Genomic DNA, 6,581 nt, shown 5'->3' on the forward strand with positions numbered 1-6,581 from the left:
AAGATTAAGATAAATGGATCCTCATCCACTAGCTAATCATTTCAAAAGACCCATTTATGTTGAAACAATTGCTAGTGAGAGTGCACTAGATTATCTTTATGAGGTCTTACTTGAAAATCATGAATCCAAAAATTGTGAAATTTATGAAGTGATTCATGATAGTTTCTTGAATGAAAATCATGATTGTTATATTGTTGAATTTGAATATGATCCTACGTGTAATCACTATGAGAGAGGGAAATATGGTCATACAAATTTTGATGCTACTCACTTACCTCTCTTGATATTAAAATTGTTAATGCTTCATTCTTCCTACTTGCTTATGTTAGACAGTTCTTGTCTTGATAAGGTCTTTGATTCTAAAATTCCTATGCATAGGAAGTATGTTAGACTTAAATGTGCTTGTCATATATTTTATGATGCTCTCTTTGTGCTTCAATTCTTGTCTTTTGTGTGAGCATCATTGAAATTTCAAGCCTATCTTAATGGCTATAAAGAAAAAGATTGTTGGGAGACATAGTTACCATTTATTTACATTAGTGTGTTATAAAATGATTATTGCCACTATAATGATTGTGTTTTTATAATTTAATTACTGTTTGTGCTAAGTAAAGCCCTTGGGATGATTTGCATGATGAGTAGAATTGATACTGTATAAAAACTTAAAATTTAATGTCCAGTGCATAATTTCTCTAATTTTATGGGAACATATTTTTAAGCTGAATGTTTTGTACAATATTTATATAAAAATTCCCCTGGTCCTCCTATTTTTTCAGAATTTTTGGAGTTATAGAAGTATAGATTCATTACACATTACTACACGATGTTTTGTTTTAGTTAGATTTTGTTTTTGCATGCGTTGTTTGTTTGTTTTGATGATGCTATGGATTATATTGGGTGGTATAAGCCATGGAGGAGTTAAGATACAGTACCCTATACAAAAATGAAATAAGAATCAATATGTAACAGAACTTGAAACTATTTGATATGTTGCTTATACTAACGGATCTCAGGAAGTTTTCTTGAGTTTTATGTGATAGAAGTTTTGAAGTTTTGAGTATGGTCCCGATGGACAAAGGATTGGGGAGTAGAAAAATCCTAAGCTTGGGTATTCCCATGGCACCCCAAGGTAATATTCTAGGAAGACTCAAGCATCTAATCTTGGGTATGCCCTGGAAGGCATCCCCTCTTTTCGTCTCAATCCACTGGTATGTTACTTGGAGCTATATTTTTATTCGTCACATGATATGAATTTTCCTTGAAGCGTCATTTGCTTTTGTTTACTTTCAGTTTACCACAATAATTGTTTGATGGACACACCTATTTGAGAGAGAGATCACATTATCACAATTTGTTAGAATACTCTATGTGCTTCACTTATACCTTTTGAGCTTAGTAGTTGATCTAGTACTTCACTTATATCTTCTTGAGCAAGGTGACGTGTAGATTTATAAAAAAATATGCTCTCATTCTTCACTTATATTTGTTTGAGAGTTGTACAAATCGTGACGGTAATTTTCAAGGGTCATAATACTAGATCAAATATAATGAGTATCCAATCAATGATGATAAAAACCATCATGTAGCACATATAGAGAAATTGTGGGTTAATGATATTGATGGGGTGATATGAAAAATGTGTGAGTGCATTATTATTAATTCAGATAGGGGTCGATATTAAGATATGTTAAACTTCTTGTGCATCTAAAATATTAAAAAGGCATGGTGATTATGTGTGAGCACTTCTATTCCTCGTTGAAAACCGTGTGTTGTTTTCAGTTGGAGTTGCACGATGGTTAATTCCTACCAACCCTCTCACTCGGGGCATGCAAGTAGTACTTTGATTTGTGATAAGACTAATAAAACTTTGCAATAAGTATATGAGTTCTTCATGACTAATGTGACACCATGGATGATGGGGTTGTACATTAGGGTTAGTCCTACGGACCAGCATCCGCAGGTCTCCCCAAGACCCTACATGGACACCACCATCCCAAAAGTCACCAATGCAGTCATGACATCACTCAGGCTAGTGTATCTTCAATCGGCTCACGTGTCATTACTCAGACTATTTCATATCAGTGAGACGTACGTCTACACTCGGACTGTAGCAAGGCGAGGGCAACGAAGAGACTGCAACGGCTACAGACTTGAACTATCACATGAAGTGCAGTGAAGGCGTGTGTTACCAGTAACACTGGAGTTAAAGCTGATATTACTAGTAACTTCTGTAGTTATTAGCAGTTACTCGCCCTTGTAATGAGGTCCGTTCGGGGGTGGCGCACTCCATATAAGACACCACGTACTCATGAGCAAGGGTGCAACATTATGAACTATCACACATTCTATAAGCAAACACAAGCCACCGAGGCTCGAGACGTAGGGTCATTACCACTCCTGAATGGGTCCCAAACTCGTACATACGAGTGTATCCAATGTGCCCTAGCAAGGCTCCGCCCCTCATTCGTACCCCTGGTATTATTGTCAGTATCATTCCCACGATAGTTGGCGCCCGCCGTGGGGCTGCACGTTTAGCAAATCCACCACAGTAGGAGTTTACCTTTTTAGTCACCATGACGACACCAGATGGAGAGATCCTCTTCGGCTCTCTCAGCTTTGTCATGGACGACTCAACGTGGTTGTGTGACGCGCCACTGGACACCGACGCCCTCCCTACTTGAGGTACGTCACATTTCAGCGCAGTTGCGCACGGGGTCTTGATCCGGCAGCCATCAGTGTCGTACTACTCGGTACCCCCACGCCCACTGCAATTCGTCTCAAGCGCTCCGGGCGCTCGCAGTTGCAGCGGTGGATCAAGGACTCCGTGGGCTACCTCTTGAGCTTGCGTTGGTTTTTCTCTTGAAGAGGAAAGGGTGATGCAGGACAGTAGCAGTAAGTATTTCCCTCAGTTTGAGAACCAAGGTATCAATCCAGTAGGAGTATCAAGAGAAGTCTCCAAAGTACCTGCGCAAAAACAACAAACTTGCACCCAACGCTATAAAGGGGTTGTCAATCCCTTCACGATTGATTGCAAGGTGAGATCTAAAGGCGGAAAGTGCAACAAAGTAGAAGTGTAGAGCTGAAAATATGATGTGAAGTAGACCCGGGGGGCATAGTGTTCACTAGAGGCTTCTCTCATGATAGCAAGTATTACGGTGGGTGAACGAATTACTGTCGAGCAATTGATAGAACCGCGCAAAGTCATGACGATATCTAAGGCAATGATCATACATATAGGCATCACGTCCGAGACAAAGTATACGATACTGTCTGCCTCTACTACTATTACTACACACATCGACCGCTATCCAGCATGCATCTAGTGTATTAAGTTCATGACAAACGGAGTAACACCTTAAGCAAGATGACATGACGCAGAGGGATAAATTCATGCAATAGATTTAAACCCCATCTTTGTACCCTTGATGGCAACAACACGATGCATGCCACGCTACCCCTTCTGTCACTGGGTGAGGTCACCGCACGGTATGAACCCAAAACCAAGCACTTCTCCCATTGGAAGAATTATAGATCAAGTTGGCCAAACGAAACCCACAACTCGAAGAGAATTACAAGGATATGAAATCATGCATATAAGAGATCAGAGAAGACTCAAATAATATTCATAGATAATCTGATCATAAATTCACAATTCGTCGGATCTCGACAAACACACCGCAAAAGAAGATTACATCGAATAGATCTCCATGAAGATCATGGAGAACTTTGTATTGAAGATCCAAGAGAGAGAAGAAGCCATCTAGCTACTAGCTATGGACCCGAAGGTCTGTGGTGAACTACTCACGCATCATCGGAGAGGCAATGGTGTTGATGGAGAAGCCCTCCGTGTCTGAATCCCCCCTCCGGCAGGGCACCAGAACGGTCCCTAGATGGGATCTTGCGGAGACAGAAGCTTGCGGCGGTAGAAAAGTATTTTTGTGGCTCTCTCCAGTGGTTTCAGATTTTTAGGGAATTTATAGGCAGAAGAAGTAGGGAAAGGAGCCACGGGGGGCCCACAAGCCTGGTAGGCGTGGCCCCCCAGGCCGCGGCTAGGGGGCTTGTGGCCTCCCCCGGGATCATTTGCCTTGGTTCTCAAGTTCCCTGCGTATCTTCCGTTATGGAAAAAATAATTTCGAAGATTTTATTCCGTTTGGACTCCGTTTAATATTCTCCTCTGAAAAAGGTCAAAGACACGGAAAAAACAGGAACTGGCACTTGGCACTGAGTTAATAGGTTAGTCCCAAAAAAGATATAAAATGCATACAAAACATCCATAGTTGACAAGATAATAGCATGGAACCATCAAAAATTATAGATACGTTGGAGACGTATCATCCCCCACGCCACTTCAGGGCAGGTGTCTATGCTCAGTTCTGATGAGCCCACCGTCAACCTCTTCCCGTCGTCAAGTGATGAATCACTCGGCGACTCTGACTGCGAAAACAATGGAGATGCCACTGAGGTTTTATGGCCGACACGACCAGGGGAGATGGCCCTGGATTTTCCATGGAGAATTCTCGTGGGCGTGATGATGGAGAGCATCATCATGGGAACGACAGTCACCACATTCTGCAGCCACTCACAGAGCAACAACGGGAAGAACTTCAACGGAGGAGCGAGCAAGCTCTTCGTACCCCCATCACCGTTAACGCCCTGGAAGAGATAGAGTTGGAGAACGCGTGTCAGGCCACTTTAGCCGAGTGTGAGCGTCTCAAGCGGCTCCAGCAGTCACTCGACGCTCGGGCCACGAGGGATTTGCCCGGCTCCAGTCACAATTGATGTGAGCTGTTTCCGAACAACCGCACTCGCCATATTGAGGTGATGTCAATACCTCTGCTAAAATTGGTTGTCGGCACTCGACTTGATGATTCCATTCAGCCGAGTGAGTCTACGGCTGGAGAAGGCATTCGGTAGATCCAGGCTCTGCTGAAGAAGAAATATTGTGCAGGCAAGAAGAAGGCCGAGTCCAAAAGACACCTTATGGACGAACCACGTCCGTTCCATGCTAGGAAGGACGAGGAGGGGGAGATCATCCCAACCAAACACACGACTCGAGACTGTCACCTACTCCGGCAGGAGATAGGCAGAGAACCCTCCACGGATAAAAGTGATGAGGATGAAGAAGAGGCTACCCCCGGGTATCCGAACATCGAGAAAGTTCTCATGATCTTCACCGATATCGAGAGCAAGAGCCGATTGAAAGTCATCAATCGGTAGGTAAACATGACGACTCCGACTACCACAAAGTACCTTGATTGGGCAAAGAAGCCCCTCATGTTCGATCATTCGAACCATCCGGCCAACATTTCCAAGGCAGGCGTTCGTTGTCGATCCGGGTGTCAACGGGGTCCGACTGTGAAGGGTCCTCATGGTCGGCGGCACCGGCCTCAACATCATCTACATTGACACGCTCAGAGCAATGGACATTCCCTTGTCCGAGCTGATCAAGAGTAACATGGAGTTCCACGGGGTCATCCCCGGAAAGAAGGTTGAATCACTCAGTTAGATCACCTTGAATTTTGTATTAGACGGCGAGAAGAATTACAAGAAGCAAAGACTAAGCTTTGAGGTAGTTGAGTTCCGAAGGGCGTATCAGGCCATCCTGGGTAGGCCCTCCTATGCGTGTTTCATGGCCCGACCATGTTACGTGTATCTTAAACTTAAGATGCCAGGGCCAAAAGGCGTGATTACAATGACCGACAATCGGAAGGTTGCTGAAGAATGCCTATAGCAGGGCTCTCAGATTGCTAACGAGTAAGTCTTTGCGGTCGAGCTCGAAGGGTACAAGAAAGTGGTGGACTATGACTTGCTCAAGTCCAAGCGGCCGACTACTGAGCCTGCCTTTCAATCGGCCGGTGAGACCAAAAAGGTTCACGTCCACCCAACCGATCTGAGTGCTTCCACGACGACCATCTCCACCTCACTCGGTGAAAAATAGGAAGCCGAGTTCATCGAGTTCCTCCATGAGAACAGGGACATCTCCACATGCAAGCCTTCTGACATGTCGGGTGCTCCCAGGGAACAAGTTGAGCATCGCCTCCGAGTGGACTCTAAAGTCAAGCCCGTCAAGGAGCACTTTCACCGCTCCTCCATGGAGAATCGCAAGGCAATCAACAAAGAGATTGCTCGGCTCCTAGCTGCCGAGTTCATCCAAGAGGTGTGCCACTCCAAGTGGTTGGCGAACGTGGTCGTGGTGCCTGTCGGTGCAGGGTGTGCACTCGATCACATATGGGACCTTTGGCCACTTTGTGATTCAGCAGGGAGGTTGTGTGGCACAAAGAGCAGAAATTATGAGGCAACACGATGATGAGACTCATGACGCTTTTACCTAGGTTCGGGCTGCTGTGAAGCATAAAACCCTACTCCTACTTTGGTGGATTGATTTAGGGAGATGAAGTTCCACAGAGATGTGCCCCGACAAGGATTGCCGCGGAGAGCTATCACGTACGTACAAATACACTTGGTTCTAGTCCCCAGGGGGTACGAATCTACCAAGTGTCGAATCTCCAAATGTCTGAATCCTATGCTAGGTTGCCTTGGGCCTCATTTTATAGCTCAAGGAGCGTCCACGATGGCAAACA

This window comes from Hordeum vulgare, chromosome 3H (assembly GCF_904849725.1).
Source record: "Hordeum vulgare subsp. vulgare chromosome 3H, MorexV3_pseudomolecules_assembly, whole genome shotgun sequence".
Taxonomy (NCBI): Eukaryota; Viridiplantae; Streptophyta; class Magnoliopsida; order Poales; family Poaceae; genus Hordeum; species Hordeum vulgare.